Consider the following 21,792-nt stretch of genomic DNA (forward strand, 5'->3'; position numbering starts at 1 on the left):
ATCTTTGACTCGTCATTCAGTGGAGTGTGACTGTTCTTGTCTCCTCTCTTCCATCATGCTTAAATCACAAGGATATTCAGACATATACATTTAGTCTGCTCGTAGACTTCAGTCTTCTTTGCACATAGGATAATGTCAGAGTCATGAATTTCAGGATAACTACCCAGAAATGAGCCAGAGGAGGTGAAGATTGTATTAGTCAGCGTGGTCTGCCATCAATAAATAGCTTAAGCCAACGACATTTATTTTCACACAGTTCTGGAAGCTAGAAGCTAGAAGTTTCAGACCAAGGTGACCGATTCAGTTCCTGGTGAGGGCTCTCTTCGTGGCTTGCAGACAGCCTCCTTCTTGCTCCATGTCAAGGCTGTGTATTAGAATTAATTGTCTGTTCTGCCACTATCCACTTTTCCTATCTCTTTTCCTCCTTTTATATACTCTTTTGTCTTTTTTTCCCCCTCAATCTTGTTTTTTCTAGCTTTACTCTTCTCAGTTTAGACTTGTGAGGAATATCCATTGATATTTCCTTTGTGAAGCAGAATACAGGAGTGGAGGGAGAAAGAGAGGTCTAGTGCCTCCTTCTCTTCTTATAAGGACACCAGCCTCATTGGATTAAGACCCTAACCTTATGATTTCATTTATCCTTTATCATCTCCTCACAGGTTCTGTCTCCAAATGTGGTCATATTGGAGGCTAGGGACCCAACACATGAATTTTAGGGAGATCTGTCTCAGTCTATAACAAGGATATAAATAGAAATCATCCATTAGGGCTGCATGTGATGGTTCATGCCTGTATTCGCAGCACTTTGGGAGGCCAAAGCAGGTGGATCGCCTGAGTTTGGGAGATTGAGACCAGCCTGGCCAACATGGTGAAATCCCATCTCTACTAAAAAAAAAAAAATTAGCCTGGCGTGGTGGCGCATGTCTGTAATCCCAGCTACTTAGGAGATTGAGGCACGAGAATCACTTGAACCTGGGAGACAGAGTTTGCAGTGAGCTGAGATCATGCCACTGCACAGCCTAGGCGATGGAGTGAGACTCTGTCTCCAAAAAGAAAAAAAAGAAAAAGAAAAAAGAAAGAAAGAAATCATCCATTAGAATGCTTCTAAATTCTAAATGTCTTTCCTTTGCCAAATACTGGTATCTTCCATTGTCTCTTGTTTGATCTGGTCTGGAAATCCTTTGAAATTTCCAAGACCAACAGGATTCTCAATGCCATCATCTGTATCATTCCATGTTATACAGAAACATGTTACTCATGTATAAGACCAACCCTTCTAGGTACCCACATTCACCTTCCAGCAACAACATTTACACACCGAGGTTCATTTAGCACAGCCTTCTGGTTAGTGGGTCAGATCCACACAGGAATTGGAATTACAGAAATCAAGTAGATGTTGTGGCCTGGAAAGAGATCCCCAGAACCTGTGGCATGCCAGGAGCCAGCCTGCTTACACATTCCACACGACATGACCCAAGGCCTAGGGCACTGCAGGCTACTAGGATCATCTATGAAAAATGTCATAAAAACATGTGTGCAGTGATTTTACAGTTTACAAAATATTTCCAAATATAGTCATCAATTCAACAAATGTTTATTGAGCACCTTCTATGCACCAGCTGGTGTTCTAGGTACTGTAATGAAAGTAAATAAATATGTTCAATAGTGCTACATAATAACAATTGAGTCTTACAAGAGTCTCAAAAAGCAATCAATATATGGATTATTATCTGCAATTTGAGATGGAAAACTGAGGTGGAGATAGGTTAGTGGTGTGACTAGGCTAACAGATGACAGTGTTACTGGGACTTAGACCTTCTGGTCCATGATCTAGGGTTCTTTCTTCCCCAAGAGTTTACATCACTTTTCATCCCAAAGGCTCACAAGTCTAAACTGAGAACAGTAAACCTAGAAACAACAAGATTGCGGGGGCGGGGTGGGGGGGGAAGGCAAAAGATTATATAAAAGGAGGAAAAAAGAAAGGAAAAGCAGATAGCATCAGAACAAACAATTAATCCTAATACACAGCCTTGACATTTACACTAACCCCAAGCAGCAGGGTTACAGATGCTGCTTGTGTGTACACGCCCAGGATCTTGCCAGTGGTTCTCAGGAGAGGGACTTTTGAACTGATTGATATTCTTGGCACAGAAGGACAATGTCATTGCAACTCCTAGGCAAATTGCTGTCTGGGAAAGTGATTTTTCACCCAGGCAAGTTTTCTCAAATGTTAAGAAGTGATTGCATCTGAGCTATGTTAAGAAGTGATTGCATTTGAGCTGCATGTGGTCTTGTTATCTCTTGGACCCTAAGATGCAGGCTGTGGAAGGAAGCCTCTCAGATGCTGCCTCTTGCCCACCAGGTGGCTTCGGTCAGGCAAACCACTCAGAAACACTTCCCCTGCACCTTCCATTTCAATCCTGTGCTACAATCTAAAGATGGAAATTGTAAGAGGAAGAGGCTGAGAGCATTTTCAAGAGCCATATGGGTAGGAAAAGGGAGGAAAGCAGCTGTTCTTCTCTACACACAATAGAGGTATATGCAATTTCTTTAAGGATCTTCCTCTGCCTTTGTGGGGTAAAATATGGGTCAGGTAAATACAGCATTGTTATGGCAATTACTCACTGGAGACACAGAGAGAAGATTCTGTTATCTATAAACAGCTAGTAATTATGGGCATGACATTTTAAACAGTTTTCTGCTTTAACAAGACAAGAGGATGATGTTTCCCTCTCTTAGCTGATTGTCCCTCCCCACCCACAGCCTCTTTCCCTTCAACACTTTCTGCCTCAATCTCCAAATAAGCACCCCACTCACTCACACCAGGCCAATGGCTGGCAGGCTCCCTGGCCAAGTTTACCCTCTGGTCCCAAAGGGGAAGGAAAAATGCATTTGTACTTTCAGAATGAGAGCTCCTAGAACATCAGGGGTGGAGCACTTGATCATCCGAGGGTGTTTCCATCATCTGGAATCCTAAATTTAGCAAGTGACATAGCCCAGGCTAAAAGAATGTCTTCCTTCCTATGAACTTCCACCCGTGAGCAGAAGTGGAAGCTGGAAAAGCCCACAGAGGTCACTCTTTCCCCACAGGTTTTCAGTTACTTGAAACACTCCACTTTAGGGATTTCCAAAGTCACTAGGCTCATTGGAATATTCTCTTTTTATCGAAATGAAAAGTGTTGGCTTAGTCTGGCTGGCCAAGGGATTCCACAGGGTGAAAAAGAAAAGTCATCAAAATATCTATCAGGAGAGCTACCCGGTTCCACCGCCAGTTTCCTGGGCAATCGTGGGTGAATATAGTCATTTTTTCCTCCGTTTCCTCATCTCTAAAACGGAGACGATATCAAGTCCTGTGTAACCGTACCACAGAGACTTGTTAAAATAAAATATTACATGGTACATGTCTGGGAAAAAGCTGCTGAAAATGCATTCAAAGTGGAGTTTGTAGCCACTTATTATAATTATTGCCACTTCTTAAATTCTGAAATGTTTTTGGGGTAGAATTTTTTCAAAGACATTTTGTGACTTCTTCTTTACACTAATAATTACGGGTGATGTTGGTAAGATACTTCTCGGACATTGATCTGAAACTCAGTTTTATCACAATCTTTTGTAACATTTTGCTCTTGGCTTATTTGTTCCTGATAGGGTAGAGGATATAGGAAAAGTTGCTTAATTAAAAGCCATATTATTGTAAATATGTGGGGTCAATGAGTCTTGTGATTTAATATTAGAATACCCTAGAGCAGCGGATCTCAAAGTGTGGTGTGTGGACCCCTGGGATCCTCCGAGATCCTTTTGCAGGACCGTAAGATCAAAACTATTTTTAAAATAATATTAAGATGTTATTTGCCTTCTTTACCATGTTGACATTTGCAGTGATTGTGAGCATGAAGCACTTACAGTGTACTCTAATACTTACACACTTGCTGTGAGTTTTAGGCTGAAATAGCCTATTTTTGTATGGAGCCTTTTTTTTCCTTAAAAGACAACTGACTGCAAACTATTGTTATTCAGCCTTGGCTATTTGACTAACTTTTTCTTGAGACTCAATAGAGAGGCTGTCACTTCAAGGAAAATGACAAACATGATTTGTTGCTGAAAATAACATTTGAACCTTCAAGCAAAACTTTGAATTTTGGTAAACTTGTATCTGCTTGTGTAAACCTGACAGCTTCCCAAGGCCTCCAAGACTTTTCTAATGACATCGATGATAGTAACAAATGTGATTTTTCAAAATATTGTGCACCCAACATTTGAAAGCTCAAATATTCACTCAATGAATTAATATTTTCCAAATGATTGATGCATTACCTGGCAAAATCATGCATGGGCAAAAGATCCATAGGAAAACATAATTAATTTTATTAAAATTAGTTAATTTATTTAATTTATATTGAGTTTATTATTATTGCTTTAAACAAATAAATATTTTAAAGGTTTTTAAAATATTTCTTTGATATAGTAAATATATTATTTGATATAGTAAATATAACCCACATAAATGAAAGTTTCCTGGGATCCTCTTTTTAGAGTACTTTTTAGAGGATAAATGAATTCTGAGAATAAAATCTATCAGAATGGCTGTGCTACAAGTCTTAACTTATATTCTGCATTGATATAACATCTCTAATATAAAAAGAGAGAAAGTTTCCATCACAAGTAACTAAACACTTTCTCAATTGACAAATAAAAAAAGGATATTCATATAAATTAGGTTATATCCAACAAAAGTTTTTCTAAAAAAATTTTATTTATTTTCAAATCAGAATGTTATATTTTAGTGAATTAAATTCAAATCACTCTCATACAGTTTACTCATTCACATGACAAATACATTAAGTTCCTGCTAACTATAGGCTTTTGGGGATATAACTATAAATGAAATGTAATCTGCCTTCAAGTAGCTCATAGTTTATAAAACCATCAGAAAAGGAAATTCTTCTCGCATTCATTTTATTTATGTATGTATTAATTCAGCATTCATGTATTTGTTGTGTCCCCTCTGAGCCAGGCACCAGTACAGACATTGGGTTGACAGACACAGGTCTTGTTAACGCTTCTTGGAACTCGCAGTCCTGAGTACAGATAGGAGTCCAGTTGACCATTGAACAATATGGGTTGAACCGTGCAGATCCACTTGCACAAGGATTTTCATCAATAATAGTTACCCTCAGTGTGCCTGCCTCTCCTGCCTCCCTTCCACCTCCTCCACCTCCTCCACCTCTGCCACCCCTGAGACAGCAAGACCAGTCCCTCCTCCTCCTCCTCCTCGTCCTCCTCCTCTTTACTCAATGCGAAGACATCACGGATGAATCCCTTTAAGATGATCCACTTCCACTTACTGAATAGCAAATATATTTTCTCTTCTTGATGATTTTTTAAATAATGTTTTCTTTTCTTTAGCTTACTTTATCATAAGAATGCAATATATAATACATATAACATACAAAATAGGTATTAATCAACTGTTTATGTTATCACTAAGGTTTCTGGTCAACAGCAGGTGATTACTAGTTATGTTTTGGGGAATCAAAAGTTACCTGTGGATTTTTGACTGCAAGGAGAGTTGATGCCCCCATCCCTGGAGTTGCCTAAGGGTCAACTGGAATTATACAAATGAACACTCTAGCACAATTCTAAGTGCTCAGGAGGGTAGGTACAGAACTCCTCGAGTGATATCACAGAGACCTGAACCCAGCGTGGAGAACAGAAACAACCTTCATGAGAAACATAATGGTTAATAGAGAGCATTCCAACCGGAAGAAATACTATATACAGATGATGAGGAGGGCTGGAGAAACAGAAAGGTCAGTGTAGTCAAAGCATGGTCAGCCAGAGGAGGAAGGAGCCAGAGGGACCTGGCAAGGTGAGCAGCGATCCAAAGTCACCTACCCAGGGGGCAGCAAGGCTGAGATCCAGACAAGGATCATCCCAGTGTGTAACTAGCACCTCACTATCTCCCCTCAAAAAATAAATTATGCCACATACCATGGGATATACTTTATCACCACATTTGCATGTGTCACTCATAGCAACTTTATAAGGTAGGTCCATATAGAGACCTATTTAATAGATGACATGACTGAGGCACAGAGAGGTAAAATAACTTTCCCAGGGCTACACAGTCACAAAGCAGCAGAGGCAGAACTGGAACTCAAGCAGTTGGCTTGAGAGGTCACAATCTTCAGAGGTCACCACTCACTCCACCACCTTCTAGTCCACACAATTACTGGGTGGTAGACGTGGCCCTTGCAATCAGGTGAGTCAAATCTCTCCACCACTTTCAGCATGACCATTCTCATTCCCTGAATTAGAAATTAGCCTAGAGAGAACTGGTTGTAAAATCACACTGACTATCGGGCGACGCCCTCAGAATCCCTAGAGACTGCACACCTCCAGAAAGCCTTTGGTATCGATGGTCAAGGGATTCCCAGGCTGCTTCCTGGGGCTCACCCGAAGTGAAACAGCTTTGCAGCAAAGAGGAATATGCTGTTGAGGAAATTCTTTCAAAGCTGAATCTCTTCCTTCCTCATTCCAGATAAATTGCATTAATGCACAACCTATTACCTAATGCGGTTATGGGTTAACTTCCTTCCCCCAGGCCTTTTATGGGAAAGCAGTAAAGATGGGTGCAGCCTGCACAGCATGGGCTTGACTCTTTCAGATGAAATTCCCACCATCACACCCTTGTTCTCCTTAGTTTATTGAGTTTAAATTTGTAGGAGGCAAGTATGTTGACATAATTTGCAAAAGTTACTGAAGATAAACCACCTGCTACAGAATGCAAGAGACTGGAAACAATGATTGAGTCTCCAAAAAAAGTGTGACTCATATGATCATCTCCTATGAAAATGAGTAAGAGAAGAAAACAATAAGCTGGTTTCAATTCTAAGTACCTTTAATTTCCAAAAGAAAACGTGAGCAATTTTATCAATATTCCACTTATCATACAGCAATGGGCCACGTCATCAGACAAAAACATATACCCATGCTTTTTTTGCAAATAACTTTTATGAAGCTAGTGTTGGGCCTATAAAACCCCAGTTGTACCAATGCCTCCCTCTTTTCCTCTCCTTGAGCCATCTCTCCCACCAAGATCTCTAAAGATACCTGCTTATAAAAGTGCATCCTTCCCAGCACTTTGGGAGGCCGAGGTGGGCAGATCACCTGAAGTCAGGAGTTTGAGACCAGCCTGGCCAACATGGAGAAACCAAAACCCCGTCTCTACTAAAAATACAAAAATTAACTGGGTGTGGGGCGCACACCTGTAATACCAGCTACTGAGGAGGCTGAGGCAGGAGAACTGCTTGAACCCAGGAGGCGAAGGTTGCAGTGAGCCGAGATCACGCCACTGTACTCCAGCCTGAGTGACAGAGTGAGACTCCATCTCAATTTAAAAAAAAAGAAAAAGAAAAAGAAAGAAAAGAAAAAAGTGTATCCTAAGGTTCCCACAGTGTAGATGTCTTCCAAGAGCAGTAAGGATTGGGTTCAGCTGAGAGTGACTGAAAATTCAAAATCAAAGTGGCTTTAAGGGAATAAAAATTTGCACAACTTATGCAAATGTAAGTGATCCAGGGCTGGCATAATGGCTCCACCATGCTCAGAGGGTCCCGTGCTTTCTACCTTGATGATCCATCTCCCTCAGCACACAGCAGGATCAACACCAGCCATCACATCTGCATTCCAGGCAGCAGGATGCAAAAAGGAGGCAGGATAAAGCCACATGATCTCCTATTAATGATACTTCCTGGGAGTTGTACACCACTGCTATTTACAGTCCTTGGTTCTTTCAGGTTCAGAGAACCTGAGGGAGAATAGATATTGAAGGACAGCTATGTCTCCCCTTTGGCCACCTATGTATCGCAGTGTACCCTTATTTCCATGTTTAAAATGCACTCAATCCCTCCACTCCCAGAGAAAGAATCCCAAAGTTCCGCCAAATTCATGCATCTGGTTCTAAGTCCAGAATTTTCAGGTAATATTTCATGCTCTTTATCAGGTCTGAGCGTGACTACTCATTTTCAGGGGCCCTACAAAATAGAAATGTAAGTTACCTAATACAACACACCTACCAGTCCAATAAGTTTGTTTATAATTTATATAAACAAACATTTCTTACACTCAGAAAAATAAAAAAAATAAGAATCACATAATAGTTCCTTATCTCTAAAAATTATCAGATCCCACTGGGCAGAAAGAGAAAACAAATTAATGGAGTCAGCTGGACTCTCACCTGCTCACTGGGAAAGACTTCTTCATTCACTGCCACCTGTGGGTCTTCTCTCCCTTTAGGAAATGTTTCCCGGCTCATAATACCCCCAACTGCACACCTTTCTTGAAGCCTTCACAGCTTTCACAGCCTTCTTGCTGGTGCTGTCTGGGAAAGGTGGTCACCTAAGGTATTAAACGGTCAAAGGCTCTTGCAGGCTAGACTGCTGGTCTCTTTGTCAATACAAAACTTCATGGCAGGTGGCCTACTTGAATTCCACCAATTCTGCCTATAAGCAATCAGAACGATGATGTCTGAACATGGGTTTTGTCCATAATACCTTTGCTTTTATTTTACTTTATAACCTCTGTTCCACCAAATCCTCTCTCTCTCACTCAACCTAGACTCCTTTTATCATGCTATTCTATTTTCTTTCTTTTATCTTTTCGGTTTTCATTTTTGTTTTTTGTTTTTGAGACAGAATTTCACTCTATCACCCAGGCTGGAGTGCCATGTTGCAATCTTGGATCACTACAACCTCTACCTCCCTGGCTCAAGTGATTCTCCCACCTTAACCTCCTGAGTAGCTGGGACCACAGGCACACACCACCATGCCCAGCTAATTTTTGTATTTTTTGTAGAGACCAGGTCTCCCTATGTTGCCCAAGCTAGTCTCAAACTCCTGGGCTCAAGCAATTCTCCTACCTCAGCCTCCCAAAGTGCTGGAATTACAGGTGCGAGCCACTGCACCAGGCCTGTTCCCTCTATTTTCAACAGAGGATTTTTAGTTTATGGTTCAAAATGGTTCTTCTAGCTTAAGTCATCATATTTGAGTTATTGCAGGTAGGAATGAGAAAAGAGGCAGGAGAAGGGCCTGCCCCCACCCCTAAAAGATAGATCCTGGGAGCCATACACATTTCTTTTGTTTACATCTATTGACCAAAGTGTAGTCACTTGGCCATATCTGCTGGTCAAGAAAATGTAGTTTTTCTTTTAGGTGGACATGACCTAACTAGCATTTTGAGGCTTTATTATAGAGTCAGAAAAGGAGCAAGAATATCCAAGTATAATTAGCAATCCTATTATGTTAACATGCATATTTTTAAATGGATTTAAGGAGACGGACAATGACTATGGAGAGTGTAAGATACATCACAGCCAGAAAGGAACATGAAGGATTGAGGCAACATTCTCCAAGCAATGCTGCTTATCTCACTTGCCTACTCTGGACCCAGAATTGTCACAGAACCCAGAACTGAGGTTCTTTGGTCAACATATAATAAGGCCCACTGTGTACCAGGAACTGGGTATTCACAGGCCTTGCTCCACGTCTGCCTAATTTAGACGGAAGAAGTTGCTATGAGTTGGAATTTCATTCCAATAGCTAAAAGATCCATTGAGAAGGGCTAAACTCACCCAAATGATATAATACATGCAGTTTTTCAAACAATTGGCTTCAGTACTGTATATATTTATACACCAATCTAGAAATAATCTACCGTATGGTTCTCATGCAATTTCTAATTCATCTTTACTGGGAAATTGGGATGCCTTTGGTCAAGAGGAGCTAAAGGAAGTGCCTGGTTGCACAGCCTGCCTGGGTCCTATTCTTTCACTTTCCTCTTTGATTTCGATTTTGTGGCTACATGGGTGATTTTCTTGTATCAGCTCGCAAATTGATTGCAAGGGGAGAATTCTCCATCTCTTTTCCTATGATAAGTAAATGTCCATGCTTTAACCACAGCTGCATCAGCTGGCAGTCTGAGGGTTGGATTGGTTAACCTTGGAAAGTGCTTCCCCTCCGCCTCCATACATTTCACAGCTGGTTCTCTGACAAATGCTCTCTGACCAACTCCTCATGGCATAGAGGTCACTGAGTCTGTGGCACTTCCTGTCCTGTGGTGCCTAATATCCCCTCTTCTGTAGCCATGAGTGGGAGTAGAGTGGGCAGGGGAGACCTTCATTTCCTCCATGACACAGGACTTGAAAAATCACTTCACTGGGACAGGGACTGGCCTTATCATGGCATAAATGTGCTATCACACCCCAGAGGAACGTCTACATCCCCTAAAGCCCGAACTCCCATGAAAACCAAATCACAAAGAAATAGAAGCATGTACTTAAATTGGTTTTCTGCCACACTTTGGGTTTCCTTTTTTTTTTTTTTTTTTGGAGACAGAGTCTTGCTCTGTCACCCAGGCTGGAGTGCAGTAGCGCCATTTTGGCTCAGTGCAAGCTCCGCCTCCCGGGTTCAAGTGATTTTCCTGCCTCAGCCTCCTGAGTAGCTGGGATGACAGACGCCCACCACCAGGCCCGGCTAATTTTCTTTTGTATTTTTAGTAGAGATAGGGTTTCACCATATTGGCCAGGCTGGTCTTGAACCCTTGACCTCAAGTGATCCACCGGCCTTGGCCTCCCAAAATGCTGGGATTACAGGTGTGAGCCACCCTGCCCGCTGGGTTTTCCTTTTTTAGGAGCCTGAGATTAATTTCCATGTATTAACCTTCGAGTACATGAGAAATGCCCGTTCTCAGATGATGCAGTTTGGGAGTGTTAAGTCACTTTCTATAGTAGAGACAATTTTCTGCACCAAGAATAGAAGTATATGAAACATTCTTCAACTGGAGCTCGGATCCCATAGGACACCAGTGTCTGTACAGCACCATTATAAAGCACAGGTAGCCCCGGAGTAGCAGGTCATCGTATGGTCCTAGGATGAAAACCTCAGTCATTCAGCAGATTGTGAGGAAAGACACTGGGGTTCCACTCTCTCATTCCGGAGCATAGTCAGAATCTCTTATCTACTGATGTCCCTCACAAATTCTAAAACACAGCAATATGTTTTCTCATGCAAGTACTTATCAAAATTTACCAAATTTATAAAAAATTTGTAAGTCAACAATTTTGTAAGACTTTTTGGTCTTCTCTTCCAGCCTAGGTATCACTTTCTCAGGACCATCTCTGACCTGAAAACCTCTTTATATTCTTTTAGGATAAAAGGCTTTATTTTGAGATAAGCGTGGATAATGTTACTCTATCTTTGTTCCAGTTAAGAAATACTGGCCTAATTAATGAGAAACATACTTGGACTGTCACTTGAGCTTACTTAGGATAGGAGTTTTATAATAAAGCATTTAGAATTTTACCAGTTTGTTCTCCTAATTTCATCTTCCATATCAAATATTTTAGGAAAAATGAATTTATATCTAAAGCTCCCTTTTTTAAAGTGAAAATCTACTTTTATTATTAATTGTTGGCATCAGGGCCAGGCACAGTGGCTCATGCCTGTAATCCCAGCACTTTGGGAAGCCAAGGCAGGTGGATCACCTGAGGTCTGGAGTTTGAAACCAGCCCAGCCAACATAGCAAAACCCCATCTCTACTAAAAATATTAAACAATTAGCCTAGTGTGGTGGCACATGCCTGTAGTCCCAGCTACTGGGGAGGCTGAGGCAGAAGAGTCGCTGGAACCTGAGAGGTGGAGGTTGCAGTGAGCCAAGATCGTGCCACTGCACTCCAGCCTGGGTGACAGAACGAGATGCCGTCAAAAAAAAAAAAAAAGATCTTTTTGGCATCAAAATTACTCATTCACTGGAAGGCATGAGAAAATGCACATTCAAATTTATTCTATTATTGAATGGGAAAATCTACACAGTAAGATAATACTTTTCTTTTTATTTGCAACCAAGGAATAAGTTTTATTCCCGTGGAATCAAACAGGGATTCCTTTTCAACTATTCGGTTGAAATAAGTCAAGCAACAATTCAGTTATCTCAAACAGAATACATTTTTAAAAGACTGACCTACCATTATTGTTATGAAATCTTGTATACAAGAAAAACATGGAGAAACAATCTTTTGAAAGTCTGCTTGTAAAGCCAGTATTAAGGGTAGCCCTGTTATGATGTATGCTTTGTGTCTCAGAGAAATCAGAATGTCTGCAACAAAAGCCTGTGTGATGGCAATACTGCAGAGCTGCACTGTCCAAAATAGTGGACACCAGTCACATGTGGCTATTTAAATTTAAATTAATGAAAATTAAATAAAACTAAACACGTGGTCCGTCAGTCTTACTGGCCACATTTCAAGTGCTCAATAGTCACCTATGCCCATTGCAGAGTGCAAGTAACATTTTCTACATTGCAGAAAGTTCTGTTGGACAGCTCTGTTTTAGAGTCTACTGATTATCTGTTAAAAGACTGGCTCAATCAATAGAGAGCTCAAATAAGAAATTCGGAGTGAGAGCACAGGAAGGAACTAGAATGGGAGAGGCTTTGAAACAAACAGGCACTGTCTTGGCACTACATACTAGCCATTCAAGGGGAGACCGTCCATGGCAGTGCTTCCTCTTTTCATGGTACTTTTTGTATTTCTTTTTGGTGTATGGAGAGTCGGGGAGTCATTAACTATATGGATTTATCTACTTTGGAAAAACAAAGAAGCATATATTCCCATTAATCACTGTCCTTAGAGATGTTACTAAACATGGCTATGTGCAAGTCATCATGTCATCAAAATTAGCAGCAGATTCAGTTGAGAATAGGAAGGAAGCCTGAGCAAGATAGACTTTCTAAGGAAACGGAGAAAGCTGAGGTTCCTGCCTTACATTTTCCATACAATTGCACTGTACTTTAGAACCATCTACCTCTTAGTGAAGTCCAACCCCTATTCTACAAATGAGAAAATGGAGACCCAGAGACAAAGAAGTGACTTACCCAAGGACACTTATGATATCACCGCAACAAGACCAGGGGCGAGATCTCCCTTCTAACATGACTTGGCCCATGTTACTACTACTCACTTACCTTGCAGACCAGTCAAGTAGATACTCCAATCCTCCCCTTAAAACAGTGTATATGATAAAATCATCCTTTTTAAAGAATAACTAATTTCAGCTCAGGAAGCACGGTAATTGTCCAAGTGAATATTTGTCAAATATCTCTTTCTGGTTTTGTTTCTTCATGAATGATTTAGAGTCTGGTCACTTGCTATCTGGCCCATTCTCAAAAGCCAAAATTTTCCCTAAACTCTGCCTATCTCAGTAGGTCCATGGGCACCAATGAAGTTCCCATCTCTGAATGCAAACCCTCCTGATCAATGTCACCTTGGAGAACAGGTTACTTCCAGCACCTCAAGTGAATTCCAGGTAGGATTCTAGCAGTTCAGGCTGGGTTTGCAGCCCAGAGCCAGAATGCCCCAAAAGAGCCTGAAGTGGACCCTGGTCTTGGTCTTGGCCTTAGAGATCAGCAGAGCAGTGTTTAACAGCAGAGACTTTTGTTTCAGAAAGGCTTGACTTCCAAGTCAATCAAGGTCTGCCATTTATCTGTGACTGGACCACTAAGTGACCTCCACCTCCATTTCCTCACTTAAAAGTTGAAGTAATAAGAAACACTTCCCTGTGGTTTTGAAAGGATTAAGTTGGCTACTTACTATATGTATCTAGCATACTGTGTTAGTGTCAGGAACATGGGATTCACCCCATGAAAGGGGATGCCATTGTTAACTGGTCTGAGAACCCAGAGAAGTAGCAGAAAGACACCTTGGGCGTTCTTGCTTCCAGGCAGCCACCTGGAAGTCAGTTTTCAGATCCTGACCCTCTACTACCAGCTGAGGGAGCATTTCCACTTTCAGCAATCAAATTGTGCCACTTTAATAAATGCATCAGACCACAAGGTGGTGCTTGATTCTAAAGTTTGATATTAGGAGGCTTTTCTAACCACAAAAGTAGTGAAGAGCAAAGTGCATTCAACATCGTTAACAAGAGCCAACTTCCTAACCCTGATACAGATGTATAGGTGGGCTCCTGGCCTCTGTGACTAAAGGCCAAGGAGGGTGAGCCACAAAAGGAGCACTTGGCATGCGAGGGAGATGGGGAGAGCCCCAGCTGAAACCTTTATTTAGTTTCTTTTCCTACAGCATTATGCAAACTCCTGTCAAACCTACACTTGTGCTGTGTGGTTGTCCTCCAATTTCTGTATTACTCAGGCTCCCATGAGCAGCAGTTCAAGGAGTGCAGGGAGGAGAAGCGGAAGCAGTGTCTTCTTGGGACATCAACCCCAAGGTAGTTCAAAGCCCACTTCCCCTCGTAGTGCAATGACCGATGCCTCCAGCCGTGAGTACAGGTCATGAGGCTCTGTATGTACAGCAGATGTCACCCCTTTTTATTTCCAACACGCCAGCATGATGCCACTGGGTCTCGGTGAGTTGGCATCACACACATCACCAACAGCAATCTTGCCCGTGTGGTCAGCTCTGTATAATAACACTAGTGCCTTAGGAAGGTACAGCAGCTTGGATTGTCCAAAGGACTTTGCAACCAATTTGCAGTTATTACTGAGAGAGCTTTGGTCCTGGTGCAGTCGCTACCTGGACATGACCTTGGGCAATTTTATGAATTCTGTTCACCTGTAAAATGGTGGAAGAAGAAGGTGGGTAGACGAGATAATTTCTATAGGCCTCTTTAATGCTAGAATTCTGTAAGTCAGTCTTGTTTTTCCCTCAGAAGAAGTTTTCCATCCATGAACATTTAGGTTTTAGGGGATGCTAAGAGGGCTTTAGGGGGAACTCCTGATGAAAACGAGCAAAATGGAAAAGATCAGGGAAAGGTAGGAGGACAGAGCTAGGAAGGGCTAGGCTTGGAGACAGAATAAAAGAGCTGAAAAGGACTCAGGTCTTAAAACATTGGATGAAGGCAACTGAAAGCCTTTTGTGGGAAATAGCCCCTGTAAAGGAAAACAAAGAGAAAAAAGAGAAAACTTAAATCTGCTGGGTTTTCTTTGGATCCAGTCAAAGGATTAGCTCTAAGATTGTTTTCTAGCTGATCCTCTGATAACAGCTTTCTAAAGGCTTGTGTAGACATCCCTTCACCAAGTTTTTTGACCTTTTAATCCTACTGAAAGTGACCTGTCCCCTCTTTCTACTAATGAGAACAGAAAAATAGAAGTCCTCTTTTCAATAACATTTTGATGATTTTCTCATTGATGTGAAGGCTGTACCCAACAACCTTTCATTATAAGGTAACCCAAAGGCATATGCATGAATCACAACAGCTACTGTTCATAAACTATACCACTAATTCATAGCTTGCAACATTTTCCTTTAGTCTATTAATAATTTGAGTGAAAGAATCATTTAGGATCAAGTTTTTTTTTAATAGATGCAATTTCGTCTTAACTAAGACATTTATGCATTTTTTTCCTTCTAATAATGAACCCACTAACATTGTGGCAAGGCAGAGGAAATGAAAGATGACTTTAACAGCATCAGGCTGCTTGGCTCAGAGAAAATACAAGATTGCTACATTCCACAAGTTACTGAATTTGGAGGAACACTGCATTTGTCCTCTTGAAATGATCTGACTCAGCTTCTCTGAATTTTATGAATACCCTGGTCATGTCGTCTGGGAATCATATGACCGTTATTTATTTGATACTGCACATTTTATTGCCTGGTGAAAAAAATAAACCCAATAACTAAAAATATGAACAGATTTCCCATATGGTGATCTAATCAGATACATGTATTGGTAGAGACTATGATCATGTTACCATATAGTATGTATTTTATAATTATATATTTTATATTTTATTATATAAAAGTATAACATATACTTTATTATATTATAAATACACTGTTATATTATATTATAATTTTACATTATATAAAATTATATAATTATACACACTTTATTATATTATAAATATAATATGTACTTTACTGCATTATAGTATAATTTTATATAATAAAATATATAATATATAATTATACACATTACATGCTTCATAATAAAAGATTATATAAAAATGTGAAGAACTGGTATCTCTTGGGAAAATGTCAACATTTTATCCTTTCTTTTATTTAATCCAAATGCTAAAAAGGTCTTTATGGTTTTAAGTCTATTGTTTTTTGGTTGTTTTAAAAAACTTGTTTTACTAGGTAATAACAATGAAATTATGACACTAAATTTAACCTCCATTGGAAAAATCACCATTAGGTGATTTCATCCACAGTCATCACTGAACACATTAAATTTATACAAGAGATGTAAGCTTATTGTAAAGAAGAATTACCATTTATGTGTAACTTGAGTGATATCTGAGTAAAAACTAAAAAAAAAAATCAGACAAGAATATTATTTCAAGAAAATGTCAGGGTTACAGTGTCATTCAGTTTCACCAATTCCTTTCTGTTTAATAAAATAAATTTATAGCTTTAACCTACAACTCTGCAGATAACCATGTGTTGTCTTTAGAAACAGTTGTCTAAAAAGCTACTGAAATATTTCCATTTTGCCTCTGTTCAGAGCACGACCCTGCAAGAACCTAGATGTCAAAATACTGTTTGGTTTTAGTAGAAGAAAAAAATAGTGTCTAATAGTCAAAGCTGGGCAGCAAATGCATATGAGAAAAACAATAAATCATGTCTTGAATGGATTTCACTCCATATGACTTTCTTTTTCCATTGGTTTTCAAATTTGTTTCATTCCTTTAAGTTGATGCTTTTATCTTTTCCTGTTAAGGATGGATTTGACTTTTGATTCATTGAATTGCAGTGTTGATGGAATACTAGTTTTTACAATTAAAATGCCAAGCAAAAAATGCAGCTCCCAGGAGTCCTTGCCGGTCAGTGGTGTTCAATCACCCACTCCTGGCAGAAAGTAAGTGCTGCGGAGAGGCAGGAGTGCCAGGGTTAGATTGCTGAAAGTTCACAGCCAATTCTGGGCTATTTAATCTCATGGCTTATTGTTTGGCTATAAATCTATTTTTATTAAAATATAATTACACTTACATAGTAATAAGGCTAAGGCTTGTATATTATGGCAAGTCATTTTTCATAGGCAGAGAACTGCAGACAGATTGCTGGAGATTCAAGGAATTGTATTTCTCCCTCTTAGGCCAATGAACTACTGTTTTGGTTTCGTGCCTTGGCCACATCATTTTCAAAAAATCTCCCAAGTCTCCAAAAATCTTTCAATCTTTCTTTCTACCATCTGCAACAGACCCCATTACTTAATAGAGAGGAACAAATACAGTCAATTCTCGTTATTCAGAAGTTCCATATTTGCCAATTCACCTGCTAGCTTAAGTTTATTTGTAACCTCAAAATCAATATTCATGGGGTTTTCAGAGAGATTCATGGACATGCAGAGTGGTGAAAAATTTGAATTACCAACCCACACGTTCCTACCTGAGATGACACTATGCCTTCTCGTTTCAGCCCTTATCCTGTAAACAAGTGTCTTTTTGTCATCAATGTTGTGCCATGTTCTTCACATTTTTGTGCTTTTTGTTGGTGGTTTCACTATTCAAAATGGCCCCTGAGCATAGTGCTGCCTAGTGTCCCTAAACACCAGAAGGCTGTGATGTGCCGCACAGAGAAAATACATACGTTAGATAAACTTCATTCAGGCATGAGTTATATGGCTGCTGGTGGTGAGTTCAATGTTAATGAATCAATAATATATGATACATAAGGCGTTTTTCAACAGAAACACAAAACAAGGTTATGTATTGACCACTTGACCAGAAGTTTGCAGAAACCTAACCCTGTTTTTCCCCTAGGAGCAATGTAGTTCAGTATTCACTAATTCAGTGTTGGTGGTGACTCTATAGAACATAACTGTAATGAGAATAAGAATAATAGGAATCTCATGAATGATAAAAATCAATTGTAACTACCATTGGTAGCTCTTCTGTTTCCCAAAATGCATATTCCTACATTTTTTTCTAATAAAGGAAGCTATTTGAAAGGAGATAATTCAAAGAAGAGAAATGAATACTTTTATAAGGAGAGAAAATGTAAGATGAAAAGTAAGAGGACCTGGGGTTTATTGAGTTTGGAGAAGTGACATCTTTGAGTCTTTCTGATCTCCATCTTAATCAAGGCTCAAACAAAGAGGAGACAATCCTCCTCTAAAGCAGGTCTGATTGTGTTTGAAAGGGCGTGGGGGCATTTTATTGGTCAGGGTGACAAAATTTTGGAACATGGAGTTTCTATACCAACCAGTTTCAAGAAAAAAAAAAAAAGAGAGAGATAACTGACATTAATTTACAAAATTACTTACCTGAACTTGAGAGTTCTAAAACAGACAGTCAGACTGGCTTTTCACAGCTCTGGGACCCTGTAAATGGGGTCCACCTGTAAGAGGCTCTGCTAAGTTAAGAGACAAGGTCTACAGAACGGTTTTCCCCAGGAAAGAATTAACTAGTTTGAATAGACCCATATAAGGATTAAAGTTAAGCCATTGGCCATATCCTGACAAATATTCTCCAGACTGTGTTTCCTGGAAAGTAAGGTTGGTCGGGTTTTTTTTTCACTAGGGTGTATGTGCAAGGGTGAATGGGAAGGAAGATAAGGGGGATGTGTGTGTGTGTGTGAGTGTGTGTTAAAGTAATGATACGTCTTTTCTATATTCATGTTTTAGTTTTTCTAAAGAACATATTATTAATCATTTTGTTCTTGTCTCTGTAGTGCAAGGGTATGGGATTTGAAATCACACCAAAGTGCGTTTGAAGTTCACTTGTGTGGTCTTGGATAAGTTACTTAAACCTCCCTACCTTCAGTTTCCTTATCTAGAAAACAGAGTATCATGTCGACCTTGCAGGATTGTTTAACAGATTCTCCCTCTAGTTCAAGCAGCTTTCGTAGTGTTCCTGTCTCTTACTTGTCCCCCATTGTGCATTCTTTCACTAGTAAAGCGTAAATTCCACCAGGGCAGGTACCGTGTCTCTTTTCCTCACCATGTGTACCCCTAGAACCGCATTTACTGGTGTATTTCTTGCATAAACAGGAGCACAATAAATATCTGTTGAATAAACTTTTGTAAGAGAGTCACTGTTAGGTTAAAGTTCTTCAAAAGTGCATCACTGCCCACAGAGCAAAGTTCAAACTCCTTAGAGTGCCATAAAAGCTGTTTTTGAGTCAGCTCCTGCTTACCAAGATCTAACGCAGCTCTCGGCGCCCTCCTCCCTCCTCCCAAGGCTTCTGGGCATACCTGTGGAGGTGGCATCCTACCAGAGGGCTCCCCGACAAAGGGCTCATGTAGAGGCTGACCTCAGCCTCCTGGTACACAGTGGAGAGGCTCAATCTTCCCAGAGTCTCTTTTTTTCTCATTGGTTGGCCTAGAGAGGGGGCGCTCTTTTGCAATTTATTCACCTTGAGATGACAAGTTTCTACTTTGTACAAGAGCCCATGGACAGAGCAGCATCTCTAAGCTCCAGCTATGCATTTTCGTTCCCAGTGTCCTCAGGCTGCTCCAAGCACTCTTGCCTCTGAGCTTTTAAAGAGTTGCTCTTTCTTAACCTGGCTCAATGCCATTCTTCCCCAAAGCCCCTCTGACCCCCAGGGTGGTTGCTGGCCACTCAGCACTCCATGCTTGCTTCTTTTCTAGCACTCATTCATTTACCCACTCACTTATATAATGATTATTAAGTGCCTGCCAGGGTAAGGTGCCAGTGTATGGCAGTCCACAAGATGGACGCAAGTCCTGTCTTGTGGAGCTAACAAAACATCAGCGAAGATAGCCATTAAATGAATCACTACACTTGGCTAGGTGCGGTGCACCACACCTGTAATTCCAACACTTTGGGAGGTCAAGGTGGGCAGATCAGTTGAGGTCAGGAGTTTGAGACCAGCCTGGCCAACATGGTGAAACCCTGTCTCGACTAAAAATATAAAAATATTAGCCTGACATGGTGGCGAACGCCCGTTATCCCAGCTACTCGGTAGGCTGAGGCAGGAGAATCACTTGAACCCGGGAGGCAGAGGTCACAGTGAACCGAGATCGCACCATTGCACTCCAACCTGGGCGACAGAGCAAGACTCCACCTCAAAAAAAAAAAAATTATTGCACCAAGAAACGTTTTATCTTAACTTTGAAGAGGACCTAGGATGCGGTGGAAGTGTGTATCAAACTGGAGGAAGAGAATCACCCTTTGAGACTGTTTTGGAATTGCCTAAGTTCTTGTCTGTCTTCCTTCTGGGCTGTAGCATGCTTGAGCTCTAAATCTCATTTTTCTGAATTACAGCCCCAGAGTTTAGCAGAAGACACTTAATATGCACTCCATAAATTATAAATATTACTGATATAAATATTACCATCTTGGAAATAGTCTCTACAAAACTGTGTACTTTCTCACCTGTGACAAAACAGATTTTGGAGTACTTCTGTCCACAATTTTTATTTGTCTCTGAATAGAGAGAGTTGGGGGTGTGCACATGTGGGAAAAGTCTTATAAAACTTGGGGCATTTTCTTTTTTAATATCTAGCCCCTCTTTCTCCCTCCTCCGTAGGAGGTATGAATCCTTCCTGCTCCTCATCCCCCAGGTCCCGAGAACCTTTCCCCTTCCAACTCTCTCATGACTTGGCTGCCATCATTTATGCCTGGCCTGAATCTCATTCATACCAACTTGTTGATTCTCCCTGGTAGCTGCATTTTTAGCCTCCTTTTCAATATCTAGCATGAAAGTTTGTATGTTCTACCAAAGGAATGTCACGTGACTATGAAAAGTTAGGGGCGCTTGAGATACGCCCCTAACTTAGTATTGACATGTGACTCAGTATTGACATGTGAACTTCATTGCCTCACAAGTATTTGTGTTGTCATTGTGTGACAATACCGAGATATGTTACATATATTCCTTTGCATGACCCAAATACTGCCAACAATAAAATGTTTTTCTAGTTTTAATTTTTGTTTAATATTCTCTTATTTTTAATTGACAAATAAGAATTGTATATATTACAGGCCGGGCACAGTGGCTCATGCCTGTAATCCCAGCACTCTGAGAGGCCGAGGTGGGAGGATCATGAGGTCAGGAGTTCGAGACCAAGACTGGCCAACATGGTGAAACCCTGTCTCTACTAAAATACAAAAAAAGTAGCTGGGCATGGTGACGGGCACCTGTAATCCCAGCTACTCGGGAGGTTGAGGCAGAATCGCTTGAATCCAGTAGGCGGAGCTTGCAGCGAGCCGAGATCGCGTCATTGCACTCCAGCCTGGGCGACTAGGGTGAGACTCCATCTCAAAAAAAAAAAAAAAAAAAGAATTGCATATATTACAAGGTACAATATGATGTTTTGATGTACGTAGAAAAATTAAAGCTAATTAACAAGCTAATTAACCTCACCTACTTACAATTTTTTATGGTAAGAATATTCAAAATTTACTCTTTCAGGTAAACAGGAGAAGTAAGTGTTAGGGTTCTATTGCACAGCATGGTGACCAGAATTAATAATAATCAATTACATATTATTAATAATTAATATACAATTAATTAATAATAATTGATTATATATTAATAATAAATAATAATAATAAAGATTGTATATTGCAAAATCTCTAAGAGTAGGTTTTTAAACATTCTCACCTTGTAATAAAACGTTTATATAAAAATTACTGTTACTGTAGGTAAACTTGGTTTAACCACTTTAAGATGAAACTGATTTTTAAGAGATTTAGGAGTCCTGAGTTGAAGGTACTCCAAAATAACTGCATGAGTTCCTCACCCTCTCCCTTACAACTCCCTCCTTTCCCTTCCCCTTTGCTCACACACACCCAGGGATCTAGGGATCTAGGGCTC

Source organism: Macaca mulatta, chromosome 4 (assembly GCF_049350105.2).
Source record: "Macaca mulatta isolate MMU2019108-1 chromosome 4, T2T-MMU8v2.0, whole genome shotgun sequence".
Taxonomy (NCBI): Eukaryota; Metazoa; Chordata; class Mammalia; order Primates; family Cercopithecidae; genus Macaca; species Macaca mulatta.